This window comes from Bacillus rossius, chromosome 2 (assembly GCF_032445375.1).
Source record: "Bacillus rossius redtenbacheri isolate Brsri chromosome 2, Brsri_v3, whole genome shotgun sequence".
In the NCBI taxonomy this organism is placed as follows: domain Eukaryota; kingdom Metazoa; phylum Arthropoda; class Insecta; order Phasmatodea; family Bacillidae; genus Bacillus; species Bacillus rossius.
In genome coordinates this window covers 121014548-121041036 of record NC_086331.1, presented here as the reverse complement: position 1 = coordinate 121041036, position 26489 = coordinate 121014548, and the positions used below count along the sequence as shown (strand labels likewise).

Genomic DNA, 26489 nt, shown 5'->3' with positions numbered 1-26489 from the left:
ATCCAAACAAACAACAACAAGTGAAATAAAAAAAAATTATGCATAAATCTTACAAAGTAAACTAAAAATTGAACTCTCAAACTTTCAAGTTCTTTCTGGAGTTCATCACCCATGTTGCCAACCTGACTGGCAAATTTAACAGCTTTATAAAACATTCACCAAACATTTCTTTAATTTTTTAAAAATTGAAAAATACACTGTTACCTAAAAGAGCTTGAAAATGCAATTTTAAAAATAAAATACATTACCCAATTAGTGGCAACCGCCACACTAAGATTATTGATACATTATCACTGATAGAATAAGTTGCAAAACGTACATGTATGTGCATACTCATAGCACGATTGTAATAAACATACATGTACATTTTTACTGCTAAAAGAGTTAATGTGATATTTATTCACCTATTAAAGTGCGAATAAATATTATATTTAAATTCAAACCATTGTTATTTCATAGTTATGTGTTTCTAAGTAGAAAATAATCCTACACTAGTACTTACTAAATAATAACTATTAGTAACTCTCACACATGTGGTATGATTGTTCATCAATAAAGGATTGTGCACTTGCGAAGTGTCTCATATTTACTATCAACGTTAATCGCTGTTCAGTGAACTTAATGGAGATTCTAAATCCTAAGCTTTTTGTTGCATGATTCTATTTTTTTACATGACTAAACTTTAAGAAGCTTCTAAATATTATTAAATCAGTGCATGATTAAGTATTTATCAATCACATTCACCAAACAAAAAAATTGAATGAAAAATTTCATTTTATTTTGTCAAATCAATAAAAGGGCCATAGAAGAGAGTAAACAAGAATAACAATAATAATGACAAAAATGTAACTGTACTTGCTTTAAAATTTCATGTACACCAGAAAGTTAAGTTATTGAAAGCAACCGTACCTTCCACAGACTGATTGTTTACAGCAGTCTGAGAATTTGCTCTCCATATCCCCAGCCATTGTAAAATGCCGCTGTAAAAAAAAATCATTATAATTTACATGCATTCTTGTATTAAAGACAGACAATATAAAATATACACACCTAATTATATTAAGGGAAACCATCATGTTCTAAGTTTTGATACTTTTTTCACTTCAGTTTGTGTACTTTCAATGATCCTATATTTTGATATTCATTACCAAGTGATGAACTAAAGCAGATATCTTCAGCATGTATATTCTTGACTGAATTTATGAAACTCCCAATTTGTAATGGTTTTTGTTAAAAAAATGGTTGGCAACTGCGTGTGTGATGCTTCATGTTTTGTTTGTCACTGATGTTATTAAGTAGTTAGAAGTGTGTGTTTCTATTTCCTGAAAATTCAGGTACAGTTTTAAGATTTATAAACTAAAAAGAAAAATACTGTGAAATATGATAATTCACCCAAATTATGTTCCACTTGAGCATGCCTCATTACATAAGATTTATTTCTGATGATGGTGAAAAGTTAAGGTTATGTATTGGCATGTTACAAGAAAAGGCAGCAGCTTGATTATGCAAAACTTTGCTGAAAGCTAGAAAAGTCTTCTTTGTAAGAATTATATTTTTATTTTGCAGTTTATATTTTTACAGGTGGACTTTCCTCTATTTTGAGCATATAAGAATAGTTGACAAAACCAACTTTGGTGTTTATGGGAGAAAGGTAGTTGAGAATAATGAAACAATGATAGGGATTAGTTACCATTATAATGAAAAATGTACCAGAGTTTAATTAGACTATAATCTGCGACAAGCCTAAATTCACACTATTGCCTCCACCACCCAGGATTTCAACAAGATAATATATCTTCTAAGTACTCAAGAGACATTAAACTTAGCTCACATGGGAGTGGTACGAGTGTAATATGGCCTATAGAACTGTAGTATTCAGAAGCGTATGTGTACATGCTTCATCCACATGAAAATAAATAACATGAAAATACTTATCCATTATCAGCTAAATTAGGATTTTTAAACTACAATAGGCTATAAGAAAAACCCTGAGAATTTAGATGACAGAACTTTTAATAATTAAAAATTCTGATTTTTGTTTCTAGATACAATTACTATCCTCAATACCAGGGATTTGACACTAGATAGGGGCTATGAAGCTCTTATTTGAGCAGTACCTACCTCTGCAAATACCAACCTCAAAATAATGCATAATTCCATATGATACAAGTTTATGTTTTATCTTTGAGCAAATATCATTGCTTCTATACTACTCTCATATTGTTATTTTGCATTTATATATACTTTTAGATAATAAAGCTACTTATTTTCAGTGCATCAAAATTATCACCTTTGTTGTGGACATATTTATATATAAATATTCAAATGAATGGTCATACTGTTAAACATGATTTTGTTTTTATATGTATAAAGGGCTGGAAAAGATGTTGGGTACCATTCTGTAAGAATATGAAACCACCAAATGTGAAAATGTGAAATTCCCCAGTAAGCCTGAAAACTAAGTAACATTTTATTCATTGACTAATAATTGGGTAATGTTCAAGTTCATCATGCCTGAAAGGTAAGTTAATGTGCATTTACTTATTAAAAGTTAGTAGGTAGGCTTATTAACCTATAAACTTATGTAAAATTTTGTTATATAAAAAGAACAGGCATACCGCAGATTATATTTATATATTAAGAGCAACATAATTACTTGGTTTGAAATTGAACTAATGGTTGAAATCTGTTGGCTATAACAAGCTGACAATTTCCCTACAATTTTATTATCAACAAATGTTATTTTTGTAAGAAGCACTTCAATCCTTGCAACATTCAAATTAAGTAGGAGAGTGTATCTTTCCCTGAATGCTGTTCCAAAAATATTTTGCCCATTAATCGTGCCCTGACTGACAATGATTCAGTGGTTTTTAAAAGCTGTCGATTCACTGACCGGAATATGTATACTAAACAGTCTGTATTATTCCCAGAATCTAATGGAATCGGTGACGACTCAAATGTTTTGGATAAGATAGCTCAATCAGAAGGTATAGTATGAGTACAGTTAGTAAGATAATTTTTACGAGGAAGTAATTTAGAAGGAGAGCATCTTCTCCAAAAAAAATAATCAAAAATTACATAGTGCTTTTATTTCTACTTACTGATATAGATACTTTACACTCATTCATCAAGAGGGTGTTGTGATACTTAAAAAAATTCACCATTTGAGAGGTTAGGTTAGGATTATTAATTACAAATATTGTAATGTCATGAGAATGTTTGGTTGGGTTAGCTATATTAAAATACTATAAAATGATGTGGATGGTTGAATAAGTAAAGTTAGCTACATTTTAAGTAATAGTTTTTTTTTTTAATTTTGTGAACAAATTATTTGGTATTGGTAAGGTAAGCTACATTAATCATACTGTAAAATCAATTGATATTTTGGTTAGGAATTACCAATTAAAAATGTAGCTAGCTTAACCTAATAACAATTCTTAATATTTTTTTTTTTGATAACCTCACTTAAATGTTTGTAGAATATACCATTAGGTATTTAAATGTATCTGACCTAAGCTAATCAAACTTCAACATAAGTAATTACCTAATATGCAAAAATTTGTCCTTCTAGAAAACTTAATAAATAGGTAACACATTTTTTGCAATTATTTTAACATTTTACTTTTTATAATGCTGTCCCACTGGGGTGGTTGTATTTAAATGCGGACCCGACTACTATTTCAGAGCCGTGACGTCGCCCAAGTGTGACGAGACTCACAACCCCTAAGTTACTTGAAATCCACCCTACCAGCCCACTCTAAGCGATGGGCACGCTTTCTCACTTCACACGAATGATGGTCGCTGGTGGGCTCTTAAGACATCCCACACACCTCAGCTCTTACACAGATGTTTGTTATCCATGGTCAAAAGATGAAAACATACACAGCGGCTTACAAAAACATGAAGTCAACCGGGCCTGCGCCCCAGAAACCCGGTCAGCCTCCGCCACTTTTCCCCTCACCCCCCGTCCCACTTCCCGTACTGGCAGCCGCTCCGTCGTGAGTACGTAGCCGGGTGGTTGTGTTTGAATAGCGCTGTAGCAGCAGTGCACCACACCCCTTTAACTAGAGATAAACATTGCAATTCTTTTTTTGCTTATTTTTCCCCAAGTGGCGTGTGATGGCAGATCGGCCGGGAGTGTTTTATGTACTTTAAGTAATTAATATTTAGTTAAGGCATAAACTACGAAAAGACGTACCGAACAAGCACGATGCGAACCGAAGTCCACCAAAGCCAGACTGGTTATCATTAATAATAAATTGTTAATTTTAGTTAATAGTTTTTATCATGCATTAGGTGTAATCTAATTATTAATAGTGTTTCATGTTTTACCTGTAGCTTCCTGTGGCACGTAATCGTAAATAGGTATAACGGTAATCGGTAAGGCGCGAAGACACCATGTTAGGATAGCAGAGCCCTGAGCTCACCCCAGTCCTACGCCAGCACCGACCGAGAACAGACGCATCAATACCCCGGGGACCTCACCGCTTGCCTGCACTGCTAAGTAATTCTGTTAAATCTTAATCATCTTATATCTTTCATTCGTTAACTCCTCGGGGCTTCTCTCGGTCGGGGGGACTGTTTAAATAATTGTATGAGTGACCACTATGGTCCTTATTATGGTAATTACATAATTGTAGAGTGTGACCACGTGGTCAGGTCGTACCACGTGAACCGATTCGTGCCGCAGGCGTTGTGCGATATAATCAAAGGTGTAGGCGAAGTAGCAACTAATAAACCAGGGCATACGATTTTATTTTTATTTGTTTATTTCAACATCCTGAGTTTGACGGCGTGTGGGACGCCGTAAGAGCCCACTGCGTAGGTGAAGAGTGTACCCGACGCTGAGAGCGGACCAGTGGCGAGTACTAGGATTGGCTTTAGGGGGTTAAAATCACGCCTCACATGGGCGACGTCATGGCCCTGAAAAGAGTCTCTCCCGGGTCCGTGCCCCTTGCACGGTGGCGCCCACAAATTAATCTCAGTACAGGTATCGACGCGAACCCCCGCTTAGCATAAGGACAGTTAGGCCGCGGCCAGTTCCTTATTTCTTTTGGCACAGTTATTAGCACAGAATTTTCAGAAAAACAAATTCTCGTGGGAAGGGATTTTTATATCATTTTTTTTGGCAATGAAAACTGCATGAAAAGAAAGTTTGGCCTTAAATTCACTGCCTTTTTAAAAATTGTTTTGTTTTTATAAGTGTAGCTGTGTGTGTGTAAAACATCTTAAATGTCTAATTTAGCAATAACTGCTCCTGCCACTACACATTTACTGCAGCACCCTGCGATCATGAAATTTGGGGGTTGTGTTTTTCCAGAGGAACCAACTGAAGGTGTGTTCCTATTTTAATAAATATATTAATATTTGTAACTCTTAATTTTAATGGCAGTTTTGAAAAAAAAACTAAGTATATTTAACAATTATTATGGCTATTAGAGACCTATCCTCAGTAATGTGTTTCATGTGCCTGATAAAAACAACAAAAAATCAATATCTTTTAATAAACTTAGTACACATTTACATAACTTTCTAATGCAGGCACACACACAAAAAAATGGAAACAGAATTCTGAACATTCTATTTGATGAGTCTGTATAACAGTGTTATATTTCCAGTGGTTTACTGGGCGTTTACCATTTCAAACAGTTGGTTAAGTTAGTTTAGTTACATTGAAAATACTGCAAAATAATTTTAATTGTTAGTTTGGTTGGGTACAACTTGAAATACTGTTAAATCACGTAAACAGTTGGTTATGTTATCTACATTTAAAATACTTTAAAATCATTTGAATGGTTGGTTAGGTTGGAAAAACCATTTTATGAATTATTATTTTTTTTTTTTAGAAGAGTACTTACACTAGGAAATTACGAACATTTACTTAAATTCACCTATATCATTAATAGTTACAAATCAATAATTCTATATGGTTACAAGAAATAACTTTTTACAATGTTTGTGGTAGCAGTAGAAGTATTATCTTGCAGAAATTATGATTGGTGTTAGTTTTCTTGAGTACATAGATTGCACATGTTTTAAGTATTTGCATTTACAAATTGTGGTTGCATACCTATATTTAGTCCAAGAAAATAGCAAAATTGAAGGTTAAACTAGCTTCTTTGTTGGTTCATCATCATTCTATTTATAAAACAAATTTTTTTTTGATTGAATAAAAATGCATATTTTTAGGCCTGTTTATTTATGATCAAACAATGAAAATTTTATCTTTTTTATTACTGAATTCTTTTTATAATTATGTGTTTAAGAACTTTGTCTCTTATATTGGCTTCTTACTAATGTATAAGCTATATTTTATTTTTGTGCAGGTTCTTTATCAAAGGATAGCAGTACCTAAGGACCCGGTATTGTTATGTTCAAAAGAGCTCCTTGTCAACTCAATACAAATAAACGGACACTTAAAAATTTTGGCTATGATGCTGCAAACAAAATGCCTACGAAGAAGCTGTGCCAAGAGCTCGGCTAGATGACTAGGAAGGTTCAAGCACTTCAGCAAGTGAGTTGGACTCTAAGGCATTATCAAAATGTCAAAACTTGAAAGTTTTGTTGAAATACATGCTATAAAGTCTTGTCTTTTTCATCTTGTAAAAGCTGATTTACGGAAACGTAAGAGGAATGGAAATGGAAAGTGTTGGAGTAGTGATGAAAATCTTGTAACTTTCGGTATTTTCAAGCAAAGCCCTCGCTCTTACCGTCATGTGTCATTTTCTCACTTTTCAGTCGCTAAGTCCATTACTAAGGTTTATACATAAGGTACCACTTTCCTCTGGAATAAGTCATACTGCCATCGGTCAACTTAAAGAGCTCATCACCAGGTTTAGTCCTAAAGATAAAGAGAGTCAAAGCCATATTGGATGAAGTTTTTTTGAAAAGCAACTTTTTTATGATGCGATATCGGGATATGAAGATTACAGCAACGATGAACGCAATAACCAGATTGCAGACAATACCCTTGTGTTCATGATACAGGGTGTTGCTTGTCAATTCAAGCAGCCAGTTGTATATTATTTTATGAAGAAAAAAACAACCAAGGCCACAAAACTGAGTCTATTATTTCACAAGTAATTACAGATCTTCAGGATACAGGTTTTACTGTTGCTGCAACGGTCTGTGATCAAAGCCCTACAAATTGCAGGGCTCTTTACAGCTAGAAATGAGAATCTCAATTAGATTTCAAAGATCCAAAACCATGTTTCTGTGCAAATACTTAAACAATATGTCATTTAATGATGTCCCACGCCTTTTCAAGTGTATTCAAAATAACTTTTTCACAACCAATTCACTTGAATGGGATGCCCATATAGCAAGGTGGAACATATAGAAAATGGATGAGCAGCATTTTTTGAGGAATGCTCACCACTTGAGTGCAAGCCATTTAGCCCAAGGGAAAGGCAAATATGAAAGTTCAACTTCCTGCTCAAGCTATAAGTCATAAGACTAATGCAGATCTTCGCATGAACCACCTTTTGACAAAAGGTACAGATGTGATGGGAATTGTTGGTGTTGGTGAGACAGCAGATATCATGGATCTTGATCTCCTTTCTGATGCCACAAACGGACCCTTAAAGCCAGGAGACAAAAAACCTCCAAAATCTAACCAAATGAAAGAACATCCAGAACAAACAAATGTGCTGGCTAATTCTGGCCATGTTCAGTTTTCACAGTGAATGGGTAAAAAATTATAAACAATAATATTCAACACGTGGAATGAGAAACAGAACAGATACGATGTGCACAATCCTGTGGCACAAAAAGGAAATCCTTTGAAACTACTTTGGAATTACCTTAGGAATATTCATGGTTTCAAAGAACTGAACCCAAGACTGTTAAATAAAGGCCCAATAAAAATTTATTTGGGATGATAAGGCATTAGGTTGGTGATTATGATAGTCCCCACTTTCCTGCACTTCAATGTGGCTTTTAAGACTTACATTACATACACATTAACAATGTGATAGGTGCTCACATCGTGGCTCCAACTGCGAGTCAGACCACAGTGTGCTCCTCTGTGACTTTCATAATTTCATTCTTCAGAGTGTTGAAAATAGAAACGTCAACATTAATGACTTTGATAAGAAGACCAGGTTTTATATTGACAGTTCACTTACCACCAACAATACTGTCAACTCTGAAGATATCTTTAGTATTCCTGAAGATGAAACTATCGTAACCAACAGCCTAAATGATCTTGCCTTACAATTAATTATTGATTGAAAAGTGTACAGTTTGCGAGGTTTTACCAAGAGCATTTGATTTAGGCCACTATATGTGTACACTCAGTGCAGGGAGTGGGACCCTAATAGACATGAACTATTTCCTGCTTCTATCAACCTCTCATACGCAGTGATAGAAGCTAGGGATACATTTATGAGGGATTACGACTGATTACGACAAGGTGCAGGAAATTAAATGAAGATGTGTTCAAAGAAGAGGGAGCAGGAAGAGCATCAACGATTGTCATTGAGAGAAATGCAAACTGAGTTAACAGGTAATTGTAATAGTTTGCAGTAACAATAACTTCATCACACCGTTAAGTGATAACTCAACATCATTACGTGTCATTGAAACCTAGGTTTTTATTGTATAAATGTAACTATAATATTTGTAAAATCATCAGGATTCATGGGTTCGGTGGAACTAAAATATTTATATCAACATCAAAATGAGTTGCAGTTGGTGAAACTTTAATTTTTCCTACAGCAACAAGACAAGTGTATTTAGTGTAATATTTATACATACTTTCCTTAATTAAGGAACAACAGTCCACAAAGTGTAGTATGATATGGTATTATAACTAGCCAAAGAAAATTATGCTTATAGGTGAGGGAAAAAGACCAATTAAATTTTCATTGTGTGATATTGTTTTAAAAAACAGGGCTCTTGAAAATTTGCTCTCAATTTTCAAGTAATGCAAGGCATAATTTTTTTCATTACAATTGAGAGGGGGAAAAAAGCAGTGGGTGAAGTATTGAGCTGACCCTTAAAACTAACATACCAGTTTAAAATTAAATAAACATACCTAGAAACATTATTAGCTGGTACTAAACTGTGGGAGTGCAGGATGCTATCAGTTAATAAAGTATATGTTGATGGCTATCAGCTAACATTATGTTGACTAACATTTGTTTTGAATCATTTATATAGCTACTGGCACAAAACAAATTGTTTTTCAAAACATATTTCTAGAACAAAATAGTGAAGTTTTACACCACTGTAGAGTATTGTTTTATTTGTATGGTACAGGCTGCTGAAATAAAGTGCTATTACCTTTTATACCAGACAAAGTAAAACATAACTTTTATTTGGTTACCCAGGTTTTTTTTTTTTTTTTTAATATTTCTGTATTCTTTTTGCACAAATAATGCTCACTTTATATACACAGTTTCAGATATAAATTCTCACAATATATGTTGGACATGTAAAACATTCTACATAAAATATTGTGTTGGGTCACATTTCATAGTATTTTTTTATGCGCTTCACAACCCCTAGCCTGTGTTAATAATTTTGCCACAAGTTCCAGTCAATTTTCTAACATTACTACTGGTTACATTATGTAGTGTTTTAATATTCTTATTTTGGATTTGTTTCAACTTAATTGCAATATAATTTATAATGCTAACATTCAAGATACAATTCACACAAGCCTATATAAGTCTTATTTATCAATAACTAGATTGAATAATTATCACATACAACTTTATTTTAATATATAATCGTAAAAATTTTTACTTGTGTACTTAGTATAATCAAAATCTCTTTACTCCCCATGTAGGATTAATGCTCTGAAATTGGGGCTTCGAGAATTTCCCTGTGTAGATGGCACCTGCCATAAGTTAGTGTAGATTAGGAATAAATTATTATACTGTTAGGAATGGGGAAACAGGTTTAAAAAGGGTAGTCCAATTAATTATAGATTTATTTATAATGAATATTTACACAATTAAATTAAAACACTTAAAATGTTTGCCCACAAATTATTCACTTCTTCGTTCGTTCAGTTCACAGTTCACTCTCCCCACTGAAGCTCAGCTTAACAGTGGCTCTCCCTACCACGAGTCTCTTACCTCACACCTCTGTCCCTCTGTCCCAACACACTGTCTCGCCCTACTCACTCGTCCGCACCACGACACATTCCCCGATGTACCAGTCTCCACAGACGAAGCCAGTCGGTCATCCAGTTATCGCTCACCAATGGTGTCATTCGCCTCCTTTACTTCACTCTCTTGGAGGCCAGCATCACCATATTTATAAACCTCCATCCCCCCCCCTTCTGGATTGTTCTTGCACCCCTTTGACATGGTGCATCATTAAGGTGGACCCGACTCCCGAAGTTCCCAGAACAATGGCGTCCTAGTTACACCACTCCTCGCGGTGGCCTCTAGGAGTCCACAGAACCCTCCAGTTGGACGGTCAGATTGATGAAAAAGCGCAGCAGAAAGAGATAGCGAGGGAAGGAGGGTAACAAGGCGAGGCAACTAATCTGAGATGGAATCCACCACGCATCACCCTGTCCCACCTGGGACTAATAGGCCACTGACTGGCCTGCCTTGAACCTTGCCTCTAGTACGCTCGTAACAATACCCATAAATCCATGCAAACATTTATTTGCAAATATTTCATGTATTAACATAATAACCATGGAGAAAGAAAACCTATTACACACACAAATAGCAAAATAAACATGAGACTTATATTGAACAAAATTAGCTGTTGTGCCTCGTAATTGGACAATAAATTAGTTTATCATAAATAGAATACAACCAAACTTCTCTCAAGTTGACTGTAATCCTCGTAGAATTCATGTGATCGTAATGACGATATAAAAGGTGGATAAATAGTTTGACAAATATTTTCTGCAATTTAGTGTTTAGTATTTATTTATATCGCTAATATTGCAATCTCATTTCATAATTTTCTATTTATTTAAGGTGCATATAAATTACATCTTAAGCTAATTGTTGAGTGATGCAATTCATATGTACTGAAAATTTTTAATCTTTTTAATTTATGTAAATTTTACTTTGAAAAAGACTAAAATTAGCTTCATTAAATGTAACTGTTTATTATTTGTATTTGTATGGTTTTCTCTTTTTCTACTGATCACAAAAAATAAAGTCAATTAAGTTGCTTGCAGGAACAATTAATTAATTGACCGATGTGTAGGGATGATATTTGTAACCACACGTTTGTGAAGGCGACATTACTCTTCAGCTATGTATAGCAAATATCCTTGTCATTTGGAATAACTCAAGTGAAGTGCCAAGCAATATTTTATTCAACATAAGTGCGAAGTTGCACCATGCGAACATTTAAGACATTTTAGTGACAGTGGAGCAGTTTATAGCATCATTCTTTTAGCCAAACAGTTTGATTGTTTCTCTGCGTGTCCTCAGCCTCTTTTCTGTAATGACTCAAAATGTTGACAACTGCAATTTTTAAACCTATGTATAAGAATGTTCTTTGAAGTGGACCTTCCAAGTCATATGATTACACTGGTTCGTCCTAAATTAACTATTTTGGAAGATTTGGTTAACCTCTCTGTACTTTCAATATTCTTCTGCTACATGTCAAAATAACATGGCCATGAACTTAGTGAGCTCTGTGCTCACGTATAACACGGCAAAACTGTTATACTGTTGGAAATATAAACAAATAAATGTTTCTATGATACACATAAAGGGATATAAATAAATTTAAACAGCAACCAGTTTCAAATACATAATTTTCGAAACATGATTGGTTAAGGAAATTCTTTTCATCATATACTACCAACCAAACTCTGTGTATAACATAATGCAAACACCTTCTTTCATTTTCAGGTTACAAGCAATTCATTTTTAAAAAGCTGATTTCAAACATTTTTAGATAAGCCTGAATGGCTTGTATGATGGTATACTTTATGAGTTTATTAATAGATTATGCTAACATTTTATTGTTTAGTGTATTATTTCTGTTATTGGAATAAATATGGTGTGCACTGTTAAATACAAAATTGTCTGTGGAATTCTAGATTATTAAAATAAACAATAAACCACTAAAACTGAGAAAAAATGTTTATCGCTCCTTGTTTTCCAGCTACACCTAATAGCACGTAGTTTCACGTTGTGGAATCATAATTCGTAATAAGTAGAAACTATATATCTATGCATGTTGAATAATAAAATGTACGTTTACTTGTATAATTTCTTTAATATTTCAATTGCTGTATACATAGTGGTAGTTTTTATTACAGGTAATGTTTATTGAAACAATACATATGTACATGTAAAATTATGAAATGCTTTAACTGTTTTTTAAAAAACATTCACATTGTTCTTTTTTTTTTAAGATTGATCACTTCATCATGAACTACAGTGTACCTGTGAGCCATAATTACGTTTGTAAAAGCTACAAAACATTTAACTTAATGTAACTACTGCAGAGTTACTAATGCCATAGAAATATTTCTGAACAAGCATAGCCAATGACATTACCTTTATAAATGTACTTTTTCAGTATATATGTACACATATACATAAATTAATAAAAAAAATCAATTAGAAAGTTTATTATGTTATGTTATTTTTACTCTTCCTCCAAGATACGTCTTGCACAGTGTAAAACCTCGCTAAGTGTTAATTTTTGTGAGGAAAAATTCTGTTATTGAAAACTTCTGAAGTAAAAATCATTCAACTTTCCAATTATTTTAGTTTTAAAAACCTTTTGTTATAATTTTTTTTTTCATTTTACTTAAATCAAACTAGCATCCCATCTTCATAACTCACATCTATGAATGTATATTTTATTTGTGTACAAGTGGTTAGAAGTAACACCATCAGTATTTTATTTTTGGTAATGTAGGCATTTGCATAACTCGCGTCACTTACTTCTGAAGGTTTATTAACGGATAAATTAATAAATTACATTAGTTATAGCACCAGATAGCTGGTTATGCAAATTTAAATATACATAAGCCTTTTATACTTTCATTGCTAGAAAATATCTGTTGTATTCAACTTCTTTCAATTGACAGCAGTCAAAAATTGGCTGTAATACTTTTATATTCATATTGTATTGTTAGAACTATTATGTTAACCAGATATATTTTGTTAAATTGTTTGTAAACTCCAGTACTCTAGCTATCAGCACAGCACTTGTTCATCAATGCTTTAAATTATTGATCGCTATAATTACCGCTGGACAACGTATTTTTGATTAATGCTTAAGTTATCCATTTCTCTAATAAAACGAAGTAACTCACTATCAAGTAATAAATTTAGATTAAGAAGCACGTTTTTTTCAAGTTCAATCAACTATAAAGAAAGAAGATTAGTATTAATATAAAAATATGATTGTATGTATTTTTAACTTTGCGATATGAAAAAATTAAAATTAACTTATTTCATCCTAACATGTTTCTGATTTATATTATTATAAAAACATAACAATTAAGTTAAAAATTAATTTGAGATTACTTGTCATTGTTTGTGAATTTCTCCCATTCATTGCTTTTTCCCAAAATTTTCAGATGCAACAAATAAAAATCCTTACAAATAGCCGACAAATAACAATAAATACGTAATGATCAAAATTCTATTACATTTTAATGAAGTAATTATATAATATCCATTAGGAAGAGTTTTGTTTTGAATTTATACACAATTGTTTTTATTAAAATGTGCTTGGAGATTCACGGGAGCACAGTCCACGAGCAGAGCAGCCTCCCACTCCGTAACTCGGCAGACAGACAGTTGAGTCACTCCTCCGAGTTGAGGAGGGCGTGCGAGGGGTGAGGGAAAACCAGTACAATTGGCCACGCTGTCACTTAAAAAGGTCTGCGCCCACCCGGGAGGTGGGAAGAGGAAAGGGGAGGTTTTTAAACATGCATTTGTCCTTGCAATTGGAGCGATATACCCTTCTCTTTGAAAGACAACTTGCAACTGACCGCTTCCTACGGCCAACCCAGTCTACATACAGACCAGCTGAGTGGTGGAGGATGTAGAGTTTAACACCTTATACCATAACGTATCAACAAAATTAAGATTTGGGTATGTGACGATTTTCGGTGGATGAACCATCCCCTTAAGTTGTCATGACAGATTAAAAGTCTTGATATATATTTAATTAAAAAAAAAAAAAAATCACAATTTTCATACTGAAGTTTCTTAATAATTACAAGCATCAAAAATGTTTGCCATACTATCAAAGAAATTAGAATTTGAGCTGCAAATGCAAAATAAAAGTATAAAACTAATAAAAATATATATTTACAGCGTACTTTTTTTAAAAATAATAATTGGTTTTCTGTTCTCAAGGTGAGTTTATAATGTTATCTGCTGTGTAACGCATATGAAGTGTCATTTCTTGCTACTACAAGAGTGAATATGTTTCATGTTGAACAGAATAGAAAACGTTTGTATTCTGCCAAATAAGCATTGGCTCCACGGTTTTATGAAATTTTTTGAGGCAGTTGAGAGGCATGTATAATGTTTGTATGACATAAGGTCAATTTTTTTTTCAGGGAATGAGTCCCTCCCTCCCTATGGCATTCACCCTCCTCAGTAATATTATGCAACATGGTTTGTACCCTAACAGAATCGTAACTCGCATATCACAGCAATGTTATTTGATGCCGGTTCATACCATCTTATGCCTTCAAAACTTAAGGAGTTTTCACTTATTCAGCTTCAATACTACCTAGAAAACTATTTGTAATATCAAAAATCTCTTAATTAAGAAAATAACAATGTTGAATAGTTAATGAACAAAAAAAAATAATCTTGTTTGTAGCTTTAATTTTTACTGATAATCCCTACTGTCTATGCTGAATAATTATTTAAAATGCTGAAACATGAATATTACAGCGAATGTAATAATTTTACATCAATATTTACTCATTTTCAACTTACGGGAACACAATTTCCCAAATTTTATATCACAGAAATTGTAATATTCAACCTAACCTAACCACACATCGAAATGGTAAACTACTTGAAGTATCTCCACACCCTCTTTAAAGAATGATTATAAACATACGTAAGGAAATAAAAAAAAGTATTTTGGAATCTTTACTTTTCCCCCCTCAGAAAAGTGGCTTTACAACATTTCATCTGCAAATATTGACATTGTATGTACTCATAAACATTTTTTTCAAATAAACTAATATTTTGTAACCAAGAAATTCAAATTAAATGGTTGCACATCCTTAGATTTTCATGCATTGTGGAAGCAGCAGACATGGTGCAGGTCTGAGATTCGTGTCCATTTCTGCATCTTTGTGGAGTGGGCGTTTTACAGAATAGTTACCAAGAAAATAACTGTTGAGTACAGGGGCACATCGAAACAAAGGCAAACATAAATTTGAAAATGCATTTTTTTTATAATCTTACCTTTTTCCTAATCACCGTGCACAACTGCTTTGCAATACAAAAAGTAGTTTAGCAGAAATTGTAGTTTTCATGGTTAGGTTAGGTACAACAATTCAATTGCATTTATTGGTTTACAGTTGGTATAAATTATTGTAAATATTACCTGCTGTGTAAATATAATACATAAATTTTAACTGTGCTTAAATAGCATAGCCAAGACTTTTTTCCACAAGAGATATCCCTGATCCGGTTGTCAACACACTGTTTACTTAATAATTTACTTAATAATAGATGCGACTTGATCCCACGGTTCTCCAGAGATTCTTAGGGTGGAAATTAGAGAGGAATTAGAGTCGAAAACCATTTAGGGTGGAAGACAGTCTTGACCCCAGCATTAACTGTGTCTCTTTCGGGTGGACAAACTGCGTAAAATTCTTAAGTTGCGGCTGTCCCGTAAATAAAACAATACAATTCTGAAAATTATGTTTTTCAATACAAGTCATTCCTTGTTTGACCCTGAAAACATAAAATAAACATAAATTTGCATGGGTTCCTGAGATATTTCCATTTATGGGTCACATTACAATACCTGTGCATTAACGTGGCCACGACCATTTATTACTTTAATTGCACTATCATCCTGTGATTCTCCATATTTAAAGTTTTTACGTTGTATGGGTGGGCCGGCTAAGCACACAGAGAAACGTAAAAAAACAAACAAAGACAAACAATGTTCTTTAGGAATTTTTCATTACGATGGTTGTGTTCGACATTATTTGGAAATAAAAGAGTTTATTAAATTACTTTTGTTTATTTCCTTCCAAAAAAAAATGTTTTTCTCATCGTTACATGGCCACAGTACACAATTTTACACATGAATTAAGTTTGAAGGCTTCGTTACTTGCACAGTTTTTTGTTTTTTTCTTATACAAAGTTTTACGAAGTCTTTGAATTTTGATAGGGTGAGGTCCAAATACATACCACAGCACCATACATCTTGCCGTTGATGGTCAAGGAGTCTTGTCACTCGCCAAAAAAAAATATTTTAGTAATGTCCCTTGGTTAACTACATAACTCAAGGTACCGTCGATCGCGGATCGGAATCACACGAAGTCGGGCCGATGCCGATGCCTAATGCCTAAATTTATAATTAACTAGTCCGAAAAATACAGAACTTAAGTTTAAAAAAAATGTGACCTGGCCCCAGCCCCTAGGTGTTAAATTGTTCCTTAGTGACTTTCCATTGTGTGTCGTGACTTGCCGACGACGCAACCGGGTTCGGCGACGATCGAGCAACAAGTGACTTGGTCGACGAGACTACCTTCCCTTGTAAAGGTGAAGACAAGGGAGGCAACCCCGTGGGCCAACTGACCAATCAGAGTACAGAATTCAGAAACATGACCATATAAGGAAATTCGGACTGGCGCATCATTCCATGCCAGGGCTCGCCCTGATTGGCTGGCTAGTGGTAGCCTCCAGAGAACCTACCAGACGGTCGCTACAGCTGTGCATCCATGTGACGCATAAATCCCAAACACGCATTTACAAGGTGAAAAATAACTTTCTGGCGCCAGGGTGTCGCGCCTGTCCGCTCTTCCTTCTGTACCTTCCAGACTATTCTCGAAATATTACACTAGCAATATCCAATAGAATTTAAAATTACCCAACAAATTTAAATACAATGTTCAAAATTTAGTAATCAAAGTTGAAATTCATACTGTATTAGAAATTTTAGTTTAAAAATGATGTCCTGTAAAATTATAGTCTATACTGCTTAAAACAAAACAATTACTGAAATTAATTATCAAATATCAAAATTAATTATTATGACTAGAGTTAACCCAAAAATTAATAATTAAGTATCTCAAGGAAATAAGTATTTTAGGCTTTCCATGAAATTTAACCAAAGTAATTAATAACAATTCTTAACAGCTCTGAACCATTATCCTTATCTACATATTAAATAATTATTATCCTTCATATCAAAGTTATTCTTAATCAATATTCTTATGACCCAAAATATATATATATATATAACAAATCCTCATTGTGCAATGCTACAATGTGCATTAGATTTTGTGATGTAGTGCAAGATAAATAACAATTAAAAACATAATTAGTCTCTACTGTATATCCAAACCCAAGCGTCCACCCTCGACAGGGATGTATTTCAGTAGTAGAGGTGCGGAGCACAGACTAGTTATGTGCAATAACATGTAATATTAACTATTTTCATTAGTAATGGACACCTATTAACTACAGTAATCCAAAACGTACAAACACAAACCCACACAGGAAACCTAAGAATCACAATCACAACATCGAGGCCACGTTCGTGCATGTTCGGTTGTTTTTGTCCTCAGTTCTTTCTGTTTACCTACAATCAACACGTTGATGATTTTAATTTTAAATTCCATTTACATGGTATTTGGTTACAAGTTTTATGCTAAATGGTTAAACATATTAGAAAATTAAAAAAAATTAAAAGATGTTAGTAGATTACCACTTTAAGGTTTGATGAAAATATTATGAATTTGTGCGAATGGTTGGTTAAGTTAGCTCCATTAAAAATTCTTAGAAAAAAATTGTGGATGGTTGGTTAAGTTAGTATAGCTACCTATATTATTTTATAGTATTTGTAATGTAGCTAACATAACCAACCTTCCACATTATTTTTATTGTAAAAAACCTAATTAATTAATACTATTTTTAATTATTTTAAATGTAACACAATTCTCTAAATTCTCGGTCAACAGTGTCTATGAAAATTGATAGTAACAACTTTCCCTCACATTTTATTCTGTATTATGTGCTACCAAAGTTGCACAAGCAAATGGCAAACTTCGGAACCATTCAAGACTCAGAATTGACTGGTGTTGATATTAGGTTTCCCAAGTTGCTATGCTAAAGCACAATGACGGCAGCAGCGTCACTGCACAGATTACCTAATATAACCTATAAACTGTTATTTTTTTATTTATCGGACGTTGCAGATTTTTAGAACGGAAAGAAAAATATCAGAAAACATGGTTTACACACACTACACACATCCCTAAAATTACTCTGAAGCATATACCTCTGCTTTCAGCCGCAGTGTAGCGCTCCTATCTCCTTTTCCCCTCTTCACCCACCCTGCCGCCTCCTTCCCTCCCATATTTTCCCCACTCCTGTCTTCTCCCTCTTTGCCCGCCGCTACACCAGCGCTCCTGATGTCTTAGTTTCTAGTGCTATATAAGCCCGCGTTTTTTAGCTCTCGTCGCTGTCTTCACTCATTGGGAGCTGTTGACATTCCGTCAGGCATCAGTATTGTCTTTCTCCGCGGCATTCGGCAAAGCTATGTTCTGTCTCTTTTCCATGCTTAATATTGCTTCATCGAGTGTCTTGTTACTTTGGTCATACGAATTGTATTTAATACTTTCAAACTAAGCGAACATTAAAAATAATGTGAATTTAATTTAATGGTTCTTTAGTTTTAAATTATTTATAATGTAACTGACCTGACCTAACAAAACCCGGACAAATGATGAACATTAACAACTCACGTAATTTTTTTTTTACTTATTACTTGCGCAACAATATCCAAAAAAAAAAATAATACTTTAAAATTAGAAACGTTAAAAACTCACCTAAGTTGGAGGCGGGTACATTTCCTTTGTCACTATAAGGAAATGATGTAGTCGTTCACGGCAGAAGTTGACCGATTAATTAAACATCGTATTGAACAATAAATGAATAAATAATCACGTATTGGTTCATTTGAATACTGACCAATCACGGAATAAATAATCACATATTGGTTCATTTGAATACTGGCCAATCACGGAAAAGTCACGTGACAAAATTGTCCAATAAGAAACATGATACTCGTAAACAAGAAACCTTATTATCTATGACAAGAAACAATGGTAATCGCCGCATACTACGCAGGTATTGTGATGAAAATTAAAAAATTTGATATCTCCGAAAGTAGTTGGAATTTCTTATCTCCGCCGGTTGATTTGAAAAGAGGAAGTGAAAGAGCACAGAATAAAAGTGTTTTCGGATTTTTTGCATTTTTTTTTGGCATCTACCGCGACTGTACATATTTACCGCATTTATTATTGTTATGTTGAAGCTGTTAAAGATTGTCTATAATAAAATTCTATTTTTCCTAGCCTTCTCTTTGAATACGCGTCAAACTCCACAAAAATTAGGTACTATAACCTATTTAATTTCTTCTAGTGATATGTCCACTGGAGTCAGGCTGCGTGTCTAGTGCCTAGGCCTGGCTTCAACTCCAATCGAATGGTTTCGTAATTCCTACTAGTTTGTGAAAAAAATTACAATTTTATATATCTTACATTACAATATCTGTGCTTTTACGCTACCGCCACCATTCATTGTTTACCCGCGATAAAAAGGAATATATGTTTTCCATATACTAGAGACGTTCCTGAATTAACCCTACAAGGTTTCGTAATTCCTATTGGTTTGTGAAAAAATAACAATTTAAAGCTTACATTACAATACCTATGCAGACCTGCCAACATTCAAATTTAAAAAATCATGAGGTCCTCGATAAAAAATTTCAGGCCCATAAATACAGGTTAGATATAAAAAACAACAAATGAGAATCTTTAAATTTAAGTGACATACCTGTACATATGTTACATGGTCTCTGCTTCAAACTTTATTTCAACAAATTATAGGTTGAAGATTTAATTTAGATGAACATTATTTAGCGCTGTCGTGTAGTGATCATGCAGGGCCGCAACTAAAAAAGATGTAAAATAACATTCTGCTCGTGTAACACTATTATCACTGTTCACAGCAAAATTTATTTTTTTATTGGAAGCAATACACTTCACGTGTTAGTTGTGTTTTTTGTAGCGACATGTTTCACAATGTCTCCTCTTCCACTATGCGAGATAGAAAAATCAGCACGGCACACGCTACAAAACGCAAAATTGCTTCCTTTACGTGACTCGAGTATTGATGGAAACTCGTTACTGTAAGCTTTCGTAAAACTTGTTTTGTAACTTTTACAAACAAAATCTTGGGGCCCCGAAAAATCGTGAGGAAACACTATTTTGGCGTGAGGGCGTGAGATGGACCTTAAAATCGTGAGCCTCACACCAAAATCGTGAGAGTTGGCAGGTCTGCCTATGTATTCACACAATTACTGACATTCATTGTTTAGTTTACCCAGCAGATTTTTTTAAATTTTTATTTTTTGGAGAACTTTAGACAATGTAGGTGGTGTTGTAATAATGAAATTTGTTTAAGTAATGACTGTTTTGCAGTTTAAGGAATTTTTATTGCTTGTATTTCATTTTCTTTTTGTTTTATTAGAATAAGTATGTAATTGTAGTATGAAATGTTTGTTTTGTTGCATTACATTTAAAGTACATATGATTTTGAGTGCTGTAATGAACAAGTCTAATGGGAGCCTAAAGTTTTAATTGATTGAAATTTGTTAAATCATTCGTTTTCTGTGAGGAATACATGCTGTACACTGAAGTAGCTGACACTTTTGAATTTTGCAGTCTTTCCAGGGAATTCTTTGATTACACTCGTCATATATTCTGCGTTTGTTATGGCTGGTATTTCATGTATCCAAATTTATCCCTGGATCTGTTGGCTTGATCCTGATGCTAGCTATTTTAGTTCAGTACGTTGGAAGACACTGCACATAAAATAAATTCAGAACTTATAAAGAGTTATGGTTGTAGGTCGAAAATAAAATATTTTATATTCTAATTACGATCATAATTCATTATTATATGACAATTTTTTTTATGTACAGGATATTCTGATGTACTGAATTAAAACAGCAAGCATAATGTACCACAGGAGCAAGCCAATAGGTTCATGCCATCAGGATCTTTCGATGTACTGAATTAAAACAGCAGACATCGGTAAATATTTACTTGGGCGGTATTTCCGAAAAAAAATGTTAAAAATCCGAAAATACCTTTATTTTATGCTCTTCAACTTCCTCTTTTCATTAAAAGTGGCGGAGGTAAGAAATTCCAAATACGTTAGGAGATATCGAATTTTTAAATTTCATCATTAGAGTTGAGCGGTATTTGCAAAAAAAAAATGTTAAAAATCCGAAAATACCTTTATGATATGCTCTTCAACTTCCTCTTTTCATTAAAAGCGGCGGAGATAAGAAATTCCAAATACTTTAGGAGATATCGAATTTTTTAATTTTGCAATACAAGACCTGTGGAACCATACGAGCGGCGCCATTTTTGTTATTTTGCCGTGTGTTCGTGAGACGTGAATACGTGAATCGTGAATGCGTAATTAATAAAATGGTTGTTTAGGTCAGGTCAGTTACATTATTAATACTTTCAAACTAAGCCGACATTAAAAATTATTTTGTGAATTAATTTTAATGGCTGTTTAGTTTTAAAATATTTATAATGTAACTGACCTGACCAAACAAACCCGGACAAAGGGTGAACAGTAAACTAAAATGGTCGATTAGGTCAGGTCAGTTACATTATAAATACTTTCAAACTAAGGTGATATTAAAAATAATGTGAATTAATTTTAATTATTCCTTAGTTAGAAATTATTTATAATGTAACTGACCTTACATAACAAACCCGTAACAAAGGATGTACAGTAACAACTGAGGTAAATTTTTTTGTTACTTATTACTTGCGCAACAATATCAAAATAACAAATAAGACTTTAAAATTAGAAACGTTAAAAACTCACCTAAGTTGGAGGCGGTAATTAAACACCGTTTTAAACAATAATTGAACTAAATAATCACGTATTAGTTAATTTTAATTCTGGCCTATCACGAACAATCACGTGACGACATTATCCAATAAAAAAAAATACTCGTACGTAAACAAGAAACAATGGTCCACGCACGCCACAGGAATGCGCTGGTTTTGTGCTGAAATTTAAAAATTTGATATCTCCTAAAGTATTTGGAATTTCTAATCTCCGCCGCTTTTAATGAAAAGAGGAAGTTGAAGAGCATATAATAAAGGTATTTTCGGATTTTTAACATTTTTTTTCGCAAATACCGCTCAACTAGATATGAAGAAATTTAAAAATTCGATATCTCCTAAAGTATTTGGAATTTCTAATCTCCGCCGCTTTTAATGAAAAGAGGAAGTTGAAGAGCATTATATAAAGGTATTTTCGGATTTTTAACATTTTTTTTCGGAAATACCGCCCAAGTAAATATTTACCCAGACATCATGTACCACATCATCAAGTCTTCAGGATACAGGGATAACCTTCAATTTATGAAATGGAAGAATAAGCATAATTTTAATTCTCCATAGTTGGATACAGTTGTGCTAAACAAACAGATCCAATGCTGGTATAGTAATGTGAGCTATAATTTTATTTTTCACAAACTAGTAGGAATTAAGAAACTATCCCTTGGAGGTAAGTGTGTGGTGTGTGAAAACAAGTTTTTCGAATTTTTTTTTTCTTGCCGTTCTAAAAAGCCACGACGTCCGACAATTACCCACCATTCTCAAAATTTTACTTTTTGCAGAAAATCCGCGACATAAGTATTTTACTAGGAAATTATTCCAAAGTATTTAGTTTTTAAAAATTATGTTTTCAGAAAAATTTGCTCTATTCAGAATTATAGTTTGCCTTTGATTCGATGCGAATATGTTCTTAATAATAACACCGGTATCAATGGAATGTAAACAATTCCATTTTTTTGTGCAAAATGTTTTTACGTACTTCACTTTTTTTTCCTCAAAAACCGCTAATCTGTATCATCCTCATTACTTTTATTACTTACCTTAAACTGAAAATTTGTGAGCACCATATCCCTATAAATCCAGAAATAATCATAAATGCAATAGTAATAATTGCTACCTCATCCCCTAACCCATCGATAATTTTCCCTCGAGAAGTCATTCCTTATAATAGTCGCATCCATCAACTATACACTAACCCACAGAGTACGTACGAGTAGGTACGAGTAGGTAAGCCACCTTTTCACAGACGAGAGAGCCAAACCCGAAGTTCCTCGAAGTTCATGCGCGCTTCCCCCCCCCCCCACCCTGACGTTTAAAAAAAAATACCTTCCACCAACACAAACCGAACAACCCACCAACGGGCGGCCTAAACAACCCACCCAAATGCGTTGTTTTATCTCATTGTATAAACCAGTGTGACATTAAATTTTGCGTTCGATTAGGATAGGTTAGCTACATTATAAATGCTTTAAAACATTGTGGATGGTTGGTTATATTAGGTAAGTATAGGTACATTAAAAATACTGTAAAATCATTTTATGGTTGCTTAGCAAATAACTTTTTAATATGTAGCTATCCAGGGTTAGGAAACCGTTTACATGATTTCACAGTATCTTATGTAGCTATCCTAACCAAATCAACCGTCCACAATGTTTTAAAGTATTTATAATGTAGCTAACCTAACCTAATTTACCATTAGTTATCATGAGTTGTATATTTATTTACAATGAACAAAACCGAAGATGAACGATCGGACATTTGGCTCTCTCGTCTGTTGAAAGAAGGCTTGCCAATGTGAGTATTCGGGTATGTCCAGAAGGACGAGTGAATCGTAGGCTTCCCACAGAGAAACAGAGGCAAGCCTAAGATGTACATCAAGTTCTGTCCCTGCCCGAACACGCCCGAATATTATACTTCGTCCCACATCGGTTTTATTTATATATGTATTTATATTTATCTGTTTATTTTAATGTAGCTATATTAACCTAAATAACCGTCCATAGTGTTTTAATGTAGCTAAACTAACCGACCACTTTTAATATTTGAATACATTTTTCCTGCGCAAAAATAAAACAAATTACAAGTTTGGCCGAAGGTGAATATTCGGGCGTGTTCGGGCAGGGACAGAACTTGATGTACATGGGAGTTTGCTTCGAGCCTTGGCCGAGGACGGACGCGTCAAGCGGAGCTGCGAGATTCCAGGAACAGCCTGTTTACTCGCACACAGGCCAGGTGGTATTCCCAGGTTTTTCTAAGAAGTGTAAGCATGCAAAACAACCCGGGTTGTAGCTAACCCTACAGCCTAGCCACAACCCGGCTTAATACCGGGTGCGTGGTCAGTGGGTGTTAGTGCGTTGTAGGGTGTAACTAGCGACATGACTGATCAGTTAAGTGACGAGCAGGTGATGCAGGAGTGCATAGATGTGCCCCTGCCGAGCGACGACGAAACCGAAATGTCTAGCGACGACGGCTTTACAACAGTCGTCTCAAAAAAAAACAAAAAACGGGAGGAAAGGACGAAAGACTGCGCCCCCCACTGACGAACCCCGCGATCACCAGGCAGCAGGCCGAGCGACTTCGCAAGCAGCCCGTCAGAAGGGCAAACAACTCGGCCAGTCAAACGGCCGCCAACACGCCCGCAGGTTCGAGCCCTGCCCTGCCAAACCCTGCCCCTCAGGCAAAGAAAATGCAGGTGAAACCCCTGTATGTATTCGTGGATTCTGGCCACAGCTAACCGGCCATTGAAACAGTGCTGGATACAGCACTGCAGGAGCGCTGGTCGTGCGTCAGTCGCGGCCATTACCAGCTCATGATTCACACTGCCACCGTGGAGGAGTACCACAGGGCAGTGCGTGCACTGGAGCAGGCCGGAGTGCAACACTCTGTGCTGCTGCAACGGGACGAGATCCCGAACAAGTTTGTGTTTTGTCGAGTGCATAGCAGCACCGACAAACAATTCATTCAGGCTGAGTTCGCCGCAATGGAGCTTCCAGTGCAGAACTTCTGGTTTCTGTACAACAGGCAGACAAGGCAACCTATAAATAAGTTAGTTGTAGAGCTCCCGAAGGCCGTAAATCCAGAAAGGATTTACGACCTGAAGTCATTCGGAGGCCTCAGCATTCGTGTTGAGGACTATCGACACCCCAAAGGCCCCCTCCAATGTGGCAACTGTCAGAGGTTTGGCCACCCCGCAAAAGGCTGCAGAGCCTCCCCTGTGTGCCGATGGTGCAGCCAAGGGCACAAAACCGAGGTTTGCCCCCAGGGAGGTGACAGGACGAAGGCAAAGTGCGCGCGATGTGAAGGCCCGCATTGTGCCAATTACAGAGGCTGCATGGCCTACAAGAGGGAGAACTGGCGTCACCTCCCGCAACAGGAGCGGAAAGACAGAGAGCTGCAGTCCAAACACGCAGTGCGTGAAAACAAGCTAGCAGCTGCCACAGCTCAAGTCCGCCCGCCCCCACAACAAGCCGGCCCCTCAGGCTACTGCCCCCAGCTCCCAAGGCAGCCGTGGCGAGCCCCGAGCTACCCCGCCCCCCTGCAATGGCAGAGCCCTAACCAATATTCATTGCTGAGCGATAGGCATGAACTGGAGTATCCTGTCTTGGCAAACCCACCCAGGCCTAGAGGCCAGCCCCTGCCCCAGAGGCCCCCGAAGAAACACCATTCGGGTCACAAAAACGGCAAAGGCCGGGCGCATGGTCAGGTGACGGATCAGCCAGGTACTAAGGCACCACCCAACTCCACTCCTCCCCCCAGTGATTCCAAGAAAGTCGCGCAACAACAAGCCAGCCCGTTGCAGACAGACTCACCAACAGAATTGCCAACTGCTTCACTGCAGTTAAAACCCTTGGAGAATCCAACGATGGGCGTGAGTGACTTTCTGAAGCTCGTGGGCCAATCGGATGCCATTGCACAGAACCCTAACCTGGCACACGTCCTGGAACCAATGTGCATTTTAATGGCTATTTGGTGTAATCCGTCCAAGTCAATAGAGGACAAAATAAAAGCCACCACGGGCTTCGTGACAGCATTAGCGGCCAGCTTTAATGCCGCACACCCTTAATTTAGGTTCTGCCATTAATACTACCCCCGTAGACAGTAGATTAAGTGCCATCCTTTACTGGAATGCACGAGGAATTAGAAATAAAATAATCGAATTTACCGATCATTTAATTAAACATAATATTAGAATCGCGGCGATAAACGAAACACACTTAATTCCAACAGATCGTCTAACTATCTTAAATTACACTATTTATAGGCGCGACCGCGATACCAGAAGTGGAGGGGTTGCCCTACTAATCCACAGAAGTATACAATATAGTGAATTTCATTTACCTGAATTTAATAAATTAGAAGCTGTTGCAATTACTTTTAAAGTCAATAAACA

General features: G+C 35.3%; 1 long non-coding RNA gene across 4 annotated transcripts in view; it reads right to left on the bottom strand.

Moving 5' to 3' along the window:
- Positions 1-23405, bottom strand: part of LOC134529704 (uncharacterized) — a 67744-nt gene extending 44339 nt beyond the window's left edge. Inside the window, exons 1-2 of one of the 4 annotated variants that reach the window (XR_010074673.1) lie at positions 23140-23405; positions 910-980 (exon numbers count right to left, since the gene is read on the bottom strand). This is a non-coding gene — a long non-coding RNA (uncharacterized LOC134529704). Of the gene's footprint in view, positions 1-909; positions 981-18994; positions 22381-23139 lie in introns of those variants that run through there. The other 3 variants (XR_010074674.1, XR_010074676.1, XR_010074675.1) reach the window with 3 other exon arrangements.
- Between the last annotated feature and the right edge of the window lie 3084 nt (positions 23406-26489).